We start from the raw sequence: 18,721 nt of genomic DNA on the forward strand, positions 1-18,721 counted from the left end.
TCAGTAAGAAGAGTCAGTCTTCTTGTACTTAAGTCGGCATTGTGCCTTTTCTATTTAATTCCGATGCTATTTCTGTGTTTCATCGTCTATAACAAGGTCCAAGGGATACAGTAAACCTGGAGTGAAGCATCGGAATACATAACTAGTGTCAATGGAATGGTTCAAAACATAGACAGTAAGAAGAGTCAGTCTTCTTGTACTTAAGTCGGCATTGTGCCTATTGTATTTAATTCCGATGCAATTTCTGTGTTTCATCGTCAACAAGAAGGTCAGAGGATTACAGTAAACCTGAAGTGAAGCATCGGAATCTATAGCTAGTGTCATAGGAATAGGTCAAACATAGTCATTAAGATGAGTCAGTCTTCTTGTTCTTAAGTCGGCATTGTGCCTTTTGTATTTAATTCCGATGCAATTTCTGTGTTTCATCGTCAATAAGGAGGTCCAAGGGATACAGTTAACCTCAAGTGACACGCCGGAATCTATAACTAGTGTCACAGGAATGGTTCAAATCATAGACAGTAAGAAGAGTCAGTCTTCGTGTACTTAAGTCGGCATTGTGCCTTTTGTATTTAATTCCGATGCAATTTGTGTGTTTCATCGTCAATAACAAGGTCCAAGGGATACAGTAAACTTAGTGTGAAACATCGGAATCTATAACTAGTGTCAATGGAATGGTACAAAACATAGACAGTAAGAAGAGTCAGTCTTCTTTTACTTAAGTCGGCATTGTGCCTTTTGTATTTAATTCCGATGCAATTTCTGTGTCTCATCGTCAACAAGGAGGTCAGAGGGATACAGTAATCCTGAAGTGAAGCATCAGAATCTATTGCTAGTGTCACAGGAATGGTTCAAACATAGTCAGTAAGTAGAGTCAGTCTTCTTGTTCTTAAGTCGGCATTGTGCCTTTTGTATTTAATTCCGATTCAATTTCTGTGTTTCATTGTCAATAAGAAGGTCCAAGGGATACAGTACACCTGGAGCGAAGCATCGGAATCTATAACTAGTATCACAGGAATGGTTCTAAACGTAGACAGTAAGAAGAGTCAGTCTTCTTGTACTTAAGTCGGCATTGTGCCTTTAGTGTTTAATTCCGATGCAATTTCTGTGTCTCATCGTCAATAAGAAGGTCCAAGGGATACAGTTAACCTCAAGTGAAACATCGGAATCTATAACTAGTGTCACAGGAATGGTTCAAAGCATAGTCAGTAGGAAGAGTCGGTCTTCATGTACTTAAGTCGGCATTGTGCCTTTTGTATTTAATTCCGATACAATTTCTGTGTTTCATCGTCAGTAAGAAAGTCCATGGGATACAGTAAACCTCAATTGAAGCATCGGAATCTATAACTAGTGTCACAGGAATGGTTCAAAACATAGACAGAAGAAGAGTCAGTCCTCTTGTACTTAAGTCGGCATTGTGCCTTTTGTATTTAATTCCGAAGCAATTTCTGTGTTTCATCGTCAATAAGAGAGTCAGAGGGATACACTAAACCTGAAGTGAAGCATCGGAATCTATAGCTAGTGTCACAGGATCGGTTCAAACATAGTGAGTAAGAAGAGTCAGTCTTCATGTCCTTAAGTCGGCATTGTGCATTTTGTATTTAATTCCGATGCAATTTGTGTGTTTCTTCGTCAATAAGATGGTCCAAGGGGTACAGTAAACCTGGAGTGAAGCATCGGAATCTATAACTAGTGTCACAGGAATGGTTCAAAACATAGACAGTAAGAAGAGTCAGTCTTCTTGTACTTAATTCGGCATTGTGCCTTTTCTATTTAATTCCGATGCAATTTCTGTGTTTCATCGTCAATAAGATGGTCCAAGGGATACAGTAAACCTGAAGTGAGGCATCGGAATCTATAACTAGTGTCACAGGAATGGTTCAAAACATAATCAGTAGGAAGAGTCGGTCTTCATGTACTTAAGTCGGCATTGTGCCATTTGTATTTAATTCCGATGCAATTTCTGTGTTTCATCGTCAATAAGAAGGTCCAAGGGATACAGTAAACCTGAAGTTTATGCATCGTAATCTATAACGAGTGTCACAGGAATGGTTCAAAACATAGACACTAGGAAGAGACAGTCTTCTTGTACTTAAGTCGGCATTGTGCCTTTTGTATTTAATTCCGATTCAATTTCTGTGTTTCAGCGTCAATAAGAAGGTCCAAGGGATACAGTAAACCTCAAGTGAAGCATCTGAATCTATAACTAGTGTCACAGGAATGGTTCAAAACATAGACAGTAAGAAGAGTCAGTCCTCTTGTACTTAAGTCGGCATTATGCCTTTTGTATTTAATTCCGAAGCAATTTCTGTGTTTCATCGTCAATAAGAGAGTCAGAGGGATACACTAAACCTGAAGTGAAGCATCGCAATCTATAGCTAGTGTCACAGGATTGGTTCAAAACATAGTCAGTAAGAAGAGTCAGTCTTCTTGTCCTTAAGTCGGCATTGTGCCTTTTGTATTTAATTCCGATGCAATTTGTGTGTTTCTTCGTCAATAAGAAGGTGCAAGGGGTACAGTAAACTTGGAGTGAAGCATCGGAATCTATAACTAGTGTCACAGGAATGGTTCAAAACATAGACAGTAAGAAGAGTCAATCTTGTTGTCCTTAAGTCGGCATTGTGCCTTTTGTATTTAATTCCGATGCAATTTCTGTGTTTCATCGTCAATAAGAAGGTCCAAGGGATACAGTAAACCTGGAGTGTATCATCGGAATCTATCACTAGTGTCACAGGAATGGTTCAAATCATAGACAGTAAGAAGAGTCAGTCTTCTTGTACTTAAGTCGGCATTGTGCCTTTAGTATTTAATTCCGATGCAATTTCTGTGTCTCATTGTCAATAAGAAGGTCCAAGGGATACAGTTAACCTCAAGTGAAACATCGGAATCTATAACTAGTGTCACAGGAATGGTTCAAACATAGTCAGTAGGAAGAGTCGGTCTTCATGTACTTAAGTCGGCATTGTGCCTTTTGTATTTAATACCGATACAGTTTTTGTGTTTCTTCGTAAATAAGAAGTTACAAGCGATACAGTAAACCACAAGTGAAGCATCGGTATCAATAACTAGTGTCACAGGAATGGTTCAAAACATAGTCAGTAGGAAGAGTCGGTCTTCATGTACTTAAGTCGGCATTGTGCCTTTTGTATTTAATTCCGATGCAATTTCTGTGTTTCATCGTCAATAATAAGGTCCAAGGGATACAGTAAACCTGGAGTGAAGCGTCGGAATCTGTAACTAGTGTCACAGGAATGGTTAAAATCATAGACTGTAAGAAGAGTCAGTCTTCGTGTACTTAAGTCGGCATTTTGCCTTTTTTATTTAATTCCGATGCAATTTGTGTATTTCATCGTCAATAAGAAGGTCCAAGGGATACTGTAAACATGAAGTGAAGCATCGGAATCTATAACTTGTGTCACAGGAATGGTTCAAAACATAGTCAGTAAGATGAGTCAGTCCTCTTGTACTTAAATCGGCATTGTGCCTTTTCTATTTAATTCCGATGCAATTTCTGTGTTTCATCGTCAATAAGAAGGTCCAAGGGATACAGTAAACCTGGAGTGTAGCATCGGAATCTGTAACTAGTGTCACAGGAATGGTTCAAAACATAGTCAGTAGGAAGAGTCAGTCTTCATGTACTTAAGTCGGCATTTTGCCTTTTGTATTTAATTCCGATGCAATTTCTGTGTTTCATCGTCAATAAGAAGGTCCAAGGGATACAGTAAACCTGAAGTAAAGCATCGTAATCCATAACGAGTGTCACAGGAATGATTCAAAACATAGACAGTAGGAAGAGTCAGTCTTCTTGTACTTAAGTCGGCATTGTGCCTTTTGTATTTAATTCCGATTCAATTTCCGTGTTTCAGCGTCAGTAAGAAGGTCCAAGGGATACAGTAAACCTGAAGTGAAGCATCGGAATCTATAACTAGCGTCACAGGAATGGTTCAAAACATAGTCAGTAAGATGAGTCAGTCGGCATTGTGCAATTTCAATTTAATTCCGATGCAATTTCTGTGTTTCATCGTCAATAACAAGGTCCAAGGGATACAGTAAACCTGGATTGAAGCTTCGGAATCTATATCTAGTGTCAATGGAATGGTTCAAAACATAGACAGTAAGAAGAGTCAGTCTTCTTGTACTTAAGTCGGCATTGTGCCTTTTGTATTTAATTCCGATGCAATTTCTGTGTTTCATCGTCAACAAGAAGGTCAGAGGGATACAATAAACCTAAAGTGAAGCATCGGAATCTATAGCTAGTGTCACAGGAATGGTTCCAACATAGTCAGTAAGAAGAGTCAGTCTTCTTGTTCTTAAGTCGGCATTGTGCTTTTTGTATTTAATTCCGATACAATTTCTGTGTTTCATTGTCAATAAGAAGGTCCAAGGGATACAGTCAACCTGGAGCGAAGCATCGGAATCTATAACTAGTGTCACAGGAATGGTTAAAAACATAGACAGTAAGAAGTGTCAGTCTTCTTGTACTTAAGTCGGCATTGTGCCTTTTGTATTTAATTCCGATGCAATTTCTTTGTTTCATCGTCAATAAGAAGGTCCAAGCGATACAGTTAACCTCAAGTGAAGCATCGCAATCTATAACGAGTGTCAGAGGAATGGTTCAAAACATAGAGAGTAAGAAGAGTCAGTCCTTTTGTACTTAAGTCGGCATTGTGCCTTTTGTATTGAATTCCGATGCAATTTCTGTGTTTCATCGTCAATAAGAGGGTCCAAGGGATACAGTAAACCTGAAGTAAAGCATCGTAATCTATAACGAGTGTCACAGGAATGGTTCAAAACATAGACAGTAGGAAGAGACAGTCTTCTTGTACTTATGTCGGCATTGTGCCTTTTGTATTTAATTCCGATTCAATTTCTATGTTTCAGCGTCAATAAGAAGGTCCAAGGGATACAGTAAATCTCAAGTGAAGCATCTGAATCTATAACTAGTGTCACAGGAATGGTTCAAAACATAGACAGTAAGAAGAGTCAGTCCTCTTGTACTTAAGTCGGCATTGTGCCTTTTGTTTTTAATTCCGATGCAATTTCTGTGTCTCATCGTCAATACGAGAGTCAGAGGGATACACTAAACCTGAAGTGAAGCATCGGAATCTATAGCTAATGTCACAGGATTGGATCAAAACATAGTCAGTAAGAAGAGTCACTCTTCTTGTCCTTAAGTCGGCATTGGGCCTTTTGTGTTTAATTCCGATGCAATTTGTGTGTTTCTTCGTCAATAAGAAGGTCCAAGGGGTACAGTAAACCTGGAGTGAAGCATCGGAATCTATAACTAGTCTCACAGGAATGGTTCAAAACATAGACAGTAAGAAGAGTCAATCTTGTTGTCCTTAAGTCGGCATTGTGCCTTTTGTATTTAATTCCGATGCAATTTCTGTGTTTCATCGTCAATAAGAAGGTCCATGGGATACAGTAAACCTGGAGTGTATCATCGGAATCTATAACTAGTGTCACAGGAATGGTTCAAATCATAGACAGTAAGAAGAGTCAGTCTTCGTGTACTTAAGTCGGCATTTTGCCTTTTGTATGTAATTCCGATGCAATTTGTGTGTTTCATCGTCAATAAGAAGGTCCAAGGGATACAGTTAACCTGGAGTGAAGCATCGGAATCTATAACTAGTGTCACAGGAATTGTTCAAAGCATAGACTGTAAGAAGAGTCAGTCTTCTTGTACTTAAGTCGGCATTGTGCCTTTAGTATTTAATTCCGATGCAATTTCTGTGTCTCATTGTCAATAAGAAGGTCCAAGGGATACAGTTAACCTCAAGTGAAACATCGGAATCTATAACTAGTGCCACAGGAATGGTTCAAAGCATAGTCAGTAGGAAGAGTCGGTCTTCATGTACTTAAGCCGGCAATGTGCCTTTTGTATTTAATACCGATACAATTTTTGTGTTTCTTTGTAAATAAGAAGGTCCAAGCGATACAGTAAACCACAAGTGAAGCATCGGTATCAATAACTAGTGTCACAGGAATGGTTCAAAACATAGTCAGTAGGAAGAGTCGGTCTTCATGTACTTAAGTCGGCATTGTGCCTCTTGTATTTAATTCCGATGCAATTTCTGTGTTTCATCGTCAATAAGAAGGTCCAAGGGATACTGTAAACATGAAGTGAAGCATCGGAATCTATAACTAGTGTCACAGGAATGGTTCAAAACATAGTCAGTAAGAAGAGTCAGTCCTCTTGTACTTAAGTCGACATTGTGCTTTTTGTAATTAATTCCGATACAATTTCTGTGTTTCATTGTCAATAAGAAGGTCCAAGGGATACAGTAAACCTGGAGCGAAGCATCGGAGTCTATAACTAGTGTCACAGGAATGGTTCAAAACATAGACAGTAAGAAGAGTCAGTCTTCTTGTACTTAAGTCGGCATTGTGCCTTTTGTATTTAATTCCGATGCAATTTCTTTGTTTCATCGTCAATAAGAAGGTCCAAGCGATGCAGTTAACTTCAAGTGAAGAATCGCAATCTATAACGAGTGTCAGAGGAATGGTTCAAATATAGAGAGTAAGAAGAGTCAGTCCTTTTGTACTTAAGTCGGCATTGAGCCTTTTGTATTGAATTCCGATGCAATTTCTGTGTTTCATCGTCAATAAGAGGGTCCAAGGGATACAGTAAACCTGAAGTAAAGCATCGTAATCTATAACGAGTGTCACAGGAATGGTTCAAAAGATAGACAGTAGGAAGAGACAGTCTTCTTCTACTTATGTCGGCATTGTGCCTTTTGTATTTAATTTCGATTCCATTTCTGTGTTTCAGCGTCAATAAGAAGGTCCAAGGGATACAGTAAACCTCAAGTGAAGCATCTGAATCTATAACTAGTGTCACAGGAATGGTTCAAAACATAGACAGTAGGAAGAGTCAGTCCTCTTGTACTTAAGTCGGCATTGTGCCTTTTGTATTTAATTCCGAAGCAATTTCTGTGTTTCATCGTCAATAAGAGAGTCAGAGGGATACACTAAACCTGAAGTGAAGCATCGGAATCTATAGCTAGTGTCACAGGATTGGTTCAAAACATAGTCAGTAAGAAGAGTCACTCTTCTTGTCCTTAAGTCGGCATTGTGCCTTTTGTGTTTAATTCCGATGCAATTTGTGTGTTTCTTCGTCAATAAGAAGGTCCGAGGGGTACAGTAAACCTGGAATGAAGCATCGGAATCTATAACTAGTGTCACAGGAATGGTTCAAAACATAGACAGTAAGAAGAGTCAATCTTGTTGTCCTTAAGTCGGCATTGTGCCTTTTGTATTTGTATTTAATTCCGATGCAATTTCTGTGATTCATCGTCAATAAGAAGGTCCAAGGGATACAGTAAACCTGGAGTGTATCATCGGAATCTATAACTAGTGTCACAGGAATGGTTCAAATCATAGACAGTAAGAAGAGTCAGTCTTCGTGTACTTAAGTCGGCATTTTGCTTTTGTATGTAATTCCGATGCAATTTGTGTGTTTCATCGTCAATAAGAAGGTCCAAGGGATACAGTAAAACTCGAGTGAAGTATCGGAATCTATAACTAGTGTCACAGGAATTGTTCAAAACATAGACTGTAAGAAGAGTCAGTCTTCTTGTACTTAAGTCGGCATTGTGCCTTTAGTATTTAATTCCGATGCAATTTCTGTGTCTCATTGTCAATAAGAAGGTCCAAAGGATACAGTTAACCTCAAGTGAAACATCGGAATCAAGAGTCAGTCCCCTTGTACTTAAGTCGGCATTGTGCCTTTTGTATTTAATTCCGAAGCCATTTCTGTGTTTCATCGTCAATAAGAGAGCCAGAGGGATACACTAAACCTGAAGTGAAGCATCGGAATCTATAGCTAGTGTCACAGGATTGGTTCAAAACATCGTCAGTAAGGAGAGTCAGTGTTCTCGTCCTGAAGTCGGCATTGTGCATTTTGTATTTAATTCCAATGCAATTTGTGTGTTTCTTCGTCAATACGAAGGTCCAAGGGATACAGTAAACCTGGAGTGAAGCATCGGAATCTGTAACTAGTGTCACAGGAATGGTTCAAATCATAGACAGTAAGAAGAGTCAGTCTTCGTGTACTTAAGACGGCATTTTGCCTTTTGTATTTAATTCCGATGCAATTTGTGTGTTTCATCGTCAATAAGAAGGTCCAAGGGATACAGTAAAGCTGAAGTAAAGCATCGTAATCTATAACGAGTGTCACAGGAATGGTTCAAAACATAGACAGTAAGAAGAGTCAGTCTTCTTGTACTTAAGTCGGCATTGTGCCTTTTGTATTTAATTCCGATTCAATTTCTGTGTTTCAGCGTCAATAAGAAGGTCCAAGGGATACAGTAAACCTGAAGTGAAGCATCGGAATCTATAACTAGTGTCACAGGAATGGTTCAAAACAAAGTCAGTAAGAAGAGTCAGTCTTCTTGTACTTAAGTCGGCATTGTGCCTTTTCTATTTAATTCCGATGCAATTTCTGTGTTTCATCGTCAATAACAAGGTCCAAGGGATACAGTAAACCTGGAGCGAAGCATCGTAATCTATAACTAGTGTCAATGGAATGGTTCAAAACATAGACAGTAAGAAGAGTCAGTCTTCTTGTACTTAAGTCGGCATTGTGCTTTTTGTATTTAATTCCGATGCAATTTCTGTGTTTCATCGTCAACAAGAAGGTCAGAGGGATACAGTAAACCTGAAGTGAAGCATCGGAATCTATAGCTAGTGTCACAGGAATGGTTCAAACATAGTCAGTAAGAAGAGTCAGTCTTCTTGTTTTTAAGTCGGCATTGTGCTTTTTGAATTTAATTCCGATGCAATTTCTGTGTTTCATTGTCAATAAGAAGGTCCAAGGGATACAGTAAACCTGGAGCGATGCATGGGAATCTATAACTAGTGTCACAGGAATGGTTCAAAACATAGACAGTAAGAAGAGTCAGTCTTCTTGTACTTAAGCCGGCATTGTGCCTTTTGTATTTAATTCCGATGCAATTTCTTTGTTTCATCGTCAATAAGAAGGTCCAAGCGATACAGTTAACCTCAAGTGAAGCATCGCAATCTATATCGAGTGTCAGAGGAATGGTTCAAAACATAGAGAGTAAGAAGAGTCAGTCCTTTCGTAATTAAGTCGGCATTGTGCCTTTTGTATTGAATTCCGATGCAATTTCTGTGTTTCATCGTCAATAAGAGGGTCCAAGGGATACAGTAAACCTGAAGTAAAGCATCGTAATCTATAACGAATGTCACAGGAATGGTTCAAAACATAGACAGTAGGAAGAGACAGTCTTCTTGTACTTATGTCGGCATTGTGCCTTTTGTATTTAATTCCGATTCAATTTCTGAGTTTCAGCGTCAATAAGAAGGTCCAAGGGATACAGTAAATCTCAAGTGAAACATCTGAATCTATAACTAGCGTCACAGGAATGGTTCAAAGCATAGACAGTAAGAAGAGTCAGTCCTCTTGTACTTAAGTCGGAATTGTGCCTTTTGTATTTAATTCCGAAGCAATTTCTGTGTTTCATCGTCAATAAGAGAATCAGAGGGATACACTAAACCTGAAGTGAAGCATCGGAATCTATAGCTAATGTCACAGGATTGGATCACAACATAGTCAGTAAGAAGAGTCACTCTTCTTGTCCTTAAGTCGGCATTGGGCCTATTGTGTTTAATTCCGATGCAATTTGTGTGTTTCTTCGTCAATAAGAAGGTCCAAGGGGTACAGTAAACCTGGAGTGAAGCATTGGAATCTATAACTAGTCTCACAGGAATGGTTCAAAACATAGACAGTAAGAAGAGTCAATCTTGTTGTCCTTAAGTCGGCATTGTGCCTTTTGTATTTAATTCCGATGCAATTTCTGTGTTTCATCGTCAATAAGAAGGTCCAAGGGATACAGTAAACCTGGAGTGTATCATCGGAATCTATAACTAGTGTCACAGGAATGGTTCAAATCATAGACAGTAAGAAGAGTCAGTCTTCGTGTACTTAAGTCGGCATTTTGCCTTTTGTATGTAATTCCGATGCAATTTGTGTGTTTCATCGTCAATAAGATGGTCCAAGGGATACAGTAAACCTGGAGTGAAGCATCGGAATCTATAACTAGTGTCACAGGAATTGTTCAAAGCATAGACTGTAAGAAGAGTCAGTCTTCTTGTACTTAAGTCGGCATTGTGCCTTTAGTATTTAATTCCGATGCAATTTCTGTGTCTCATTGTCAATAAGAAAGTCCAAGGGATACAGTTAACCTCAAGTGAAACATCGGAATCTATAACTAGTGCCACAGGAATGGTTCAAAGCATAGTCAGTAGGAAGAGTCGGTCTTCATGTACTTAAGCCGGCATTGTGCCTTTTGTATTTAATACCGATACAATTTTTGTGTTTCTTTGTAAATAAGAAGGTCCAAGCGATACAGTAAACCACAAGTGAAGCATCGGTATCAATAACTAGTGTCACAGGAATGGTTCAAAACATAGTCAGTAGGAAGAGTCGGTCTTCATGTACTTAAGCCGGCATTGTGCCTCTTGTATTTAATTCCGATGCAATTTCTGTGTTTCATCGTCAATAATAAGGTCCAAGGGATATAGTAAAAATCAAGTGAAGCATCGGAATCTATAACTAGTGTCACAGGAATGGTTGAAACCATAGACAGTAAGAAGAGTCACTCTTCTTGTCCTTAAGTCGGCATTGTGCCTTTTGTGTTTAATTCCGATGCAATTTGTGTGTTTCTTCGTCAATAAGAAGGTCCAAGGGGTACAGTAAACCTGGAGTGAAGCATCGGAATCTATAACTAGTCTCACAGGAATGGTTCAAAACATAGACAGTAAGAAGAGTCAATCTTGTTGTCCTTAAGTCGGCATTGTGCCTTTTGTATTTAATTCCGATGCAATTTCTTTGTTTCATCGTCAATAAGAAGGTCCAAGCGATACAGTTAACCTCAAGTGAAGCATCGCAATCTATAACGAGTGTCAGAGGAATGGTTCAAAACATAGAGAGTAAGAAGAGTCAGTCTTCTTGTACTTAAGTCGGCATTGTGCATTTTGTATTTAATTCCGATTCAATTTCTGTGTTTCAGCGTCAATAAGAAGGTCCAAGGGATACAGTAAACCTGAAGTGAAGCATCGGAATCTATAACTAGTGTCACAGGAATGGTTCAAAACAAAGTCAGTAAGAAGAGTCAGTCTTCTTGTACTTAAGTCGGCATTGTGCCTTTTCTATTTAATTCCGATGCAATTTCTGTGTTTCATCGTCAATAACAAGGTCCAAGGGATACAGTAAACCTGGAGCGAAGCACCGGAATCTATAACTAGTGTCAATGGAATGGTTCAAAACATAGACAGTAAGAAGAGTCAGTCTTCTTGTACTTAAGTCGGCATTGTGCCTTTTGTATTTAATTCCGATGCAATTTCTGTGTTTCATCGTCAACAAGAAGGTCAGAGGGATACAGTAAACCTGAAGTGAAGCATCGGAATCTATAGCTAGTGTCACAGGAATGGTTCAAACATAGTCAGTAAGAAGAGTCAGTCTTCTTGTTTTTAAGTCGGCATTGTGATTTTTGTATTTAATTCCGATGCAATTTCTGTGTTTCATTGTCAATAAGAAGGTCCAAGGGATACGGTAAACCTGGAGCGATGCATCGGAATCTATAACTAGTGTCACAGGAATGGTTCAAAACATAGACAGTAAGAAGAGTCAGTCTTCTTGTACTTAAGCCGGCATTGTGCCTTTTGTATTTAATTCCGATGCAATTTCTTTGTTTCATCGTCAATAAGAAGGTCCAAGCGATACAGTTAACCTCAAGTGAAGCATCGTAATCTATAACGAATGTCACAGGAATGGTTCAAAACATAGACAGTAGGAAGAGACAGTCTTCTTGTACTTATGTCGGCATTGAGCCTTTTGTATTTAATTCCGATTCAATTTCTGTGTTTCAGCGTCAATAAGAAGGTCCAAGGGATACAGTAAACCTCAAGTGAAGCATCTGAATCTATAACTAGTGTCACAGGAATGGTTCAAAACATAGACAGTAGGAAGAGTCAGTCCTCTTGTACTTAAGTCGGCATTGTGCCTTTTGTATTTAATTCCGAAGCAATTTCTGTGTTTCATCGTCAATAAGAGAGTCAGAGGGATACACTAAACCTGAAGTGAAGCATCGGAATTTATAGCTAGTGTCATAGGATTGGTTCAAAACATAGTCAGTAAGAAGAGTCACTCTTCTTGTCCTTAAGTCGGCATTGTGCCTTTTGTGTTTAATTCCGATGCAATTTGTGTGTTTCTTCGTCAATAAGAAGGTCCGAGGGGTACAGCAAACCTGGAATGAAGCATCGGAATCTATAACTAGTGTCACAGGAATGGTTCAAATCATAGACAGTAAGAAGAGTCAGTCTTCGTGTACTTAAGTCGGCATTTTGCCTTTTGTATGTAATTCCGATGCAATTTGTGTGTTTCATCGTCAATACGAAGGTCCAAGGGATACAGTAAACCTGGAGTGAAGCATCGGAATCTATAACTAGTGTCACAGGAATTGTTCAAAGCATAGACTGTAAGAAGAGTCAGTCTTCTTGTACTTAAGTCGGCATTGTGCTTTTTGTATTTAATTCCGATGCAATTTCTGTGTTTCATCGTCAATAAGAAGGTCAGAGGGATACAGTAAACCTGAAGTGAAGCATCGGAATCTATAGCTAGTGTCACAGGAATGGTTCAAACATAGTCAGTAAGAAGAGTCAGTCTTCTTGTTTTTAAGTCGGCATTGTGCTTTTTGTATTGAATTCCGATGCAATTTCTGTGTTTCATCGTCAATAAGAGGGTCCAAGGGATACAGTAAACCTGAAGTAAAGCATCGTAATCTATAACGAATGTCACAGGAATGGTTCAAAACATAGACAGTAGGAAGAGACAGTCTTCTTGTACTTATGTCGGCATTGTGCCTTTTGTATTTAATTCCGATTCAATTTCTGTGTTTCAGCGTCAATAAGAAGGTCCAAGGGATACAGTAAATCTCAAGTGAAGCATCTGAATCTATAACTAGCGTCACAGGAATGGTTCAAAACATAGACAGTAAGAAGAGTCAGTCCTCTTGTACTTAAGTCGGAATTGTGCCTTTTGTATTTAATTCCGAAGCAATTTCTGTGTTTCATCGTCAATAAGAGAATCAGAGGGATACACTAAACCTGAAGTGAAGCATCGGAATCTATAGCTAATGTCACAGGATTGGATCACAACATAGTCAGTAAGAAGAGTCACTCTTCTTGTCCTTAAGTCGGCATTGGGCCTATTGTGTTTAATTCCGATGCAATTTGTGTGTTTCTTCGTCAATAAGAAGGTCCAAGGGGTACAGTAAACCTGGAGTGAAGCATCGGAATCTATAACTAGTCTCACAGGAATGGTTCAAAACATAGACAGTAAGAAGAGTCAATCTTGTTGTCCTTAAGTCGGCATTGTGCCTTTTGTATTTAATTCCGATGCAATTTCTGTGTTTCATCGTCAATAAGAAGGTCCAAGGGATACAGTAAACCTGGAGTGTATCATCGGAATCTATAACTAGTGTCACAGGAATGGTTCAAATCATAGACAGTAAGAAGAGTCAGTCTTCGTGTACTTAAGTCGGCATTTTGCCTTTTGTATGTAATTCCGATGCAATTTGTGTGTTTCATCGTCAATAAGATGGTCCAAGGGATACAGTAAACCTGGAGTGAAGCATTGGAATCTATAACTAGTGTCACAGGAATTGTTCAAAGCATAGACTGTAAGAAGAGTCAGTCTTCTTGTACTTAAGTCGGCATTGTGCCTTTAGTATTTAATTCCGATGCAATTTCTGTGTCTCATTGTCAATAAGAAAGTCCAAGGGATACAGTTAACCTCAAGTGAAACATCGGAATCTATAACTAGTGCCACAGGAATGGTTCAAAGCATAGTCAGTAGGAAGAGTCGGTCCTCATGTACTTAAGCCGGCATTGTGCCTTTTGTATTTAATACCGATACAATTTTTGTGTTTCTTTGTAAATAAGAAGGTCCAAGCGATACAGTAAACCACAAGTGAAGCATCGGTATCAATAACTAGTGTCACAGGAATGGTTCAAAACATAGTCAGTAGGAAGAGTCGGTCTTCATGTACTTAAGTCGGCATTGTGCCTCTTGTATTTAATTCCGATGCAATTTCTGTGTTTCATCGTCAATAATAAGGTCCAAGGGATATAGTAAAAATCAAGTGAAGCATCGGAATCTATAACTAGTGTCACAGGAATGGTTGAAACCATAGACAGTAAGAAGAGTCACTCTTCTTGTCCTTAAGTCGGCATTGTGCCTTTTGTGTTTAATTCCGATGCAATTTGTGTGTTTCTTCGTCAATAAGAAGGTCCAAGGGGTACAGTAAACCTGGAGTGAAGCATCGGAATCTATAACTAGTCTCACAGGAATGGTTCACAAACATAGACAGTAAGAAGAGTCAATCTTGTTGTCCTTAAGTCGGCATTGTGCCTTTTGTATTTAATTCCGATGCAATTTCTTTGTTTCATCGTCAATAAGAAGGTCCAAGCGATACAGTTAACCTCAAGTGAAGCATCGCAATCTATAACGAGTGTCAGAGGAATGGTTCAAAACATAGAGAGTAAGAAGAGTCAGTCTTCTTGTACTTAAGTCGGCATTGTGCATTTTGTATTTAATTCCGATTCAATTTCTGTGTTTCAGCGTCAATAAGAAGGTCCAAGGGATACAGTAAACCTGAAGTGAAGCATCGGAATCTATAACTAGTGTCACAGGAATGGTTCAAAACAAAGTCAGTAAGAAGAGTCAGTCTTCTTGTACTTAAGTCGGCATTGTGCCTTTTCTATTTAATTCCGATGCAATTTCTGTGTTTCATCGTCAATTACAAGGTCCAAGGGATACAGTAAACCTGGAGCGAAGCATCGGAATCTATAACTAGTGTCAATGGAATGGTTCAAAACATAGACAGTAAAAAGAGTCAGTCTTCTTGTACTTAAGTATCATTGTGCCTTTTGTATTTAATTCCGATGCAATTTCTGTGTTTCATCGTCAACAAGAAGGTCAGAGGGATACAGTAAACCTGAAGTGAAGCATCGGAATCTATAGCTAGTGTCACAGGAATGGTTCAAACATAGTCAGTAAGAAGAGTCAGTCTTCTTGTTTTTAAGTCGGCATTGTGCTTTTTGTATTTAATTCCGATGCAATTTCTGTGTTTCATTGTCAATAAGAAGGTCCAAGGGATACGGTAAACCTGGAGCGATGCATCGGAATCTATAACTAGTGTCACAGGAATGGTTCAAAACATAGACAGTAAGAAGAGTCAGTCTTCTTGTACTTAAGCCGGCATTGTGCCTTTTGTATTTAATTCCGATGCAATTTCTTTGTTTCATCGTCAATAAGAAGGTCGAAGCGATACAGTTAACCTCAAGTGAAGCATCGCAATCTATATCGAGTGTCAGAGGAATGGTTCAAAACATAGAGAGTAAGAAGAGTCAGTCCTTTTGTAGTTAAGTCGGCATTGTGCCTTTTGTATTGAATTCCGATGCAATTTCTGTGCTTCATCGTCAATAAGAGGGTCCAAGGGATACAGTAAACCTGAAGTAAAGCATCGTAATCTATAACGAATGTCACAGGAATGGTTCAAAACATAGACAGTAGGAAGAGACAGTCTTCTTGTACTTATGTCGGCATTGAGCCTTTTGTATTTAATTCCGATTCAATTTCTGTGTTTCAGCGTCAATAAGAAGGTCCAAGGGATACAGTAAATCTCAAGTGAAGCATCTGAATCTATAACTAGCGTCACAGGAATGGTTCAAAACATAGACAGTAAGAAGAGTCAGTCCTCTTGTACTTAAGTCGGCATTGTGCCTTTTGTATTTAATTCCGAAGCAATTTCTGTGTTTCATCGTCAATAAGAGAGTCAGAGGGATACACTAAACCTGAAGTGAAGCATCGGAATCTATAGCTAATGTCACAGGATTGGATCAAAACATAGTCAGTAAGAAGAGTCACACTTCTTGTCCTTAAGTCGGCATTGGGCCTTTTGTGTTTAATTCCGATGCAATTTGTGTGTTTCTTCCTCAATAAGAAGGTCCAAGGGGTACAGTAAACCTGGAGTGAAGCATCGGAATCTATAACTAGTCTCACAGGAATGGTTCAAAACATAGACAGTAAGAAGAGTCAATCTTGTTGTCCTTAAGTCGGCATTGTGCCTTTTGTATTTAATTCCGATGCAATTTCTGTGTTTCATCGTCAATAAGAAGGTCCAAGGGATACAGTAAACCTGGAGTGTATCATCGGAATCTATAACTATTGTCACAGGAATGGTTCAAATCATAGTCAGTAGGAAGAGTCGGTCTTCATGTACTTAAGCCGGCATTGTGCCTTTTGTATTTAATTCCGATTCAATTTCTGTGTTTCAGCGTCAATAAGAAGGTCCAAGGGATACAGTAAATCTCAAGTGAAGCATCTGAATCTATAACTAGCGTCACAGGAATGGTTCAAAACATAGAAAGTAAGAAGAGTCAGTCCTCTTGTACTTAAGTCGGCATTGTGCCTTTTGTATTTAATTCCGAAGCAATTTCTGTGTTTCATCGTCAATAAGAGAGTCAGAGGGATACACTAAACCTGAAGTGAAGCATCGGAATCTATAGCTAATGTCACAGGATTGGATCAAAACATAGTCAGTAAGAAGAGTCACTCTTCTTGTCCTTAAGTCGGCATTGGGCCTTTTGTGTTTAATTCCGATGCAATTTGTGTGTTTCTTCGTCAATAAGAAGGTCCAAGGGGTACAGTAAACCTGGAGTGAAGCATCGGAATCTATAACTAGTCTCACAGGAATGGTTCAAAACATAGACAGTAAGAAGAGTCAATCTTGTTGTCCTTAAGTCGGCATTGTGCCTTTTGTATTTAATTCCGATGCAATTTCTGTGTTTCATCGTCAATAAGAAGGTCCAAGGGATACAGTAAACCTGGAGTGTATCATCGAAATCTATAACTAGTGTCACAGGAATGGTTCAAATCATAGACAGTAAGAAGAGTCAGTCTTCGTGTACTTAAGTCGGCATTTTGCCTTTTGTATGTAATTCCGATGCAATTTGTGTGTTTCATCGTCAATACGAAGGTCCAAGGGATACAGTAAACCTGGAGTGAAGCATCGGAATCTATAACTAGTGTCACAGGAATTGTTCAAAGCATAGACTGTAAGAAGAGTCAGTCTTCTTGTACTTAAGTCGGCATTGTGCCTTTATTATTTAATTCCGATACAATTTCTGTGTCTCATTGTCAATAAGAAGGTCCAAGGGATACAGTTAACCTCAAGTGAAACATCGGAATCTATAACTAGTGCCACAGGAATGGTTCAAAGCATAGTCAGTAGGAAGAGTCGGTCTTCATGTACTTAAGCCGGCATTGTGCCTTTTGTATTTAATACCGATACAATTTTTGTGTTTCTTTGTAAATAAGAAGGTCCAAGCGATACAGTAAACCACAAGTGAAGCATCGGTATCAATAACTAGTGTCACAGGAATGGTTCAAAACATAGTCAGTAGGAAGAGTCGGTCTTCATGTACTTAAGTCGGCATTGTGCCTCTTGTATTTAATTCCGATGCAATTTCTGTGTTTCATCGTCAATAATAAGGTCCAAGGGATACAGTAAAAATCAAGTGAAGCATCGGAATCTATAACTAGTGTCACAGGAATGGTTCAAAAGATAGACAGTAGGAAGAGACAGTCCTCTTGTACTTAAGTCGGCATTGTGCCTTTTGTATTTAATTCCGAAGCAATTTCTGTGTTTCATCGTCAATAAGAGAGTCAGAGGGATACAGTAAACCTGAAGTAAAGCATCGTAATCTATAACGAGTGTCACAGGAATGGTTCAAAAGATAGACAGTAGGAAGAGTCAGTCTTCTTGTACTTATTTCGGCACTGTGCCTTTTGTATTTAATTCCGATGCAATCTCTGTGTTTCATCGTCAATAAGAAGGTCCAAAAGAAACAGTAATCCTGAAGTGAAGAATCGGAATCTATGACTAATGTCACAGGAATGGTTCAAAACATAGTCAGTAAGAAGAGTCAGTCCTCTTGTACTTAAGTCGGCATTGTGCTTTTTGTAATTAATTCCGATACAATTTCTGTGTTTCATTGTCAATAAGAAGGTCCAAGGGATACAGTAAACCTGGAGCGAAGCATCGGAATCTATAACTAGTGTCACAGGAATGGTTCAAAACATAGACAGTAAGAAGAGTCAGTCTTCTTGTACTTAAGTCGGCATTGTGCCTTTTGTATTTAATTCCGATGCAATTTCTTTGTTTCATCGTCAATAAGAAGGTCCAAGCGATACAGTTAACCTCAAGTGAAGCATCGCAATCTATAACGAGTGTCAGAGGAATGGTTCAAAACATAGAGAGTAAGAAGAGTCAGTCCTTTTGTACTTTAGTCGGCATTGTGCCTTTTGTATTGAATTCCGATGCAATTTCTGTGTTTCATCGTCAATAAGAGGGTCCAAGGGATACAGTAAACCTGAAGTAAAGCATCGTAATCTATAACGAGTGTCACAGGAATGGTTCAAAAGATAGACAGTAGGAAGAGACAGTCTTCTTGTACTTATGTCGGCATTGTGCCTTTTGTATTTAATTTCGATTCCATTTCTGTGTTTCAGCGTCAATAAGAAGGTCCAAGGGATACAGTAAACCTCAAGTGAAGCATCTGAATCTATAACTAGTGTCACAGGAATGGTTCAAAACATAGACAGTAGGAAGAGTCAGTCCTCTTGTACTTAAGTCGG

The sequence above is a fragment of the Schistocerca serialis genome, chromosome 9, assembly GCF_023864345.2.
Source record: "Schistocerca serialis cubense isolate TAMUIC-IGC-003099 chromosome 9, iqSchSeri2.2, whole genome shotgun sequence".
Classification (NCBI taxonomy): domain Eukaryota; kingdom Metazoa; phylum Arthropoda; class Insecta; order Orthoptera; family Acrididae; genus Schistocerca; species Schistocerca serialis.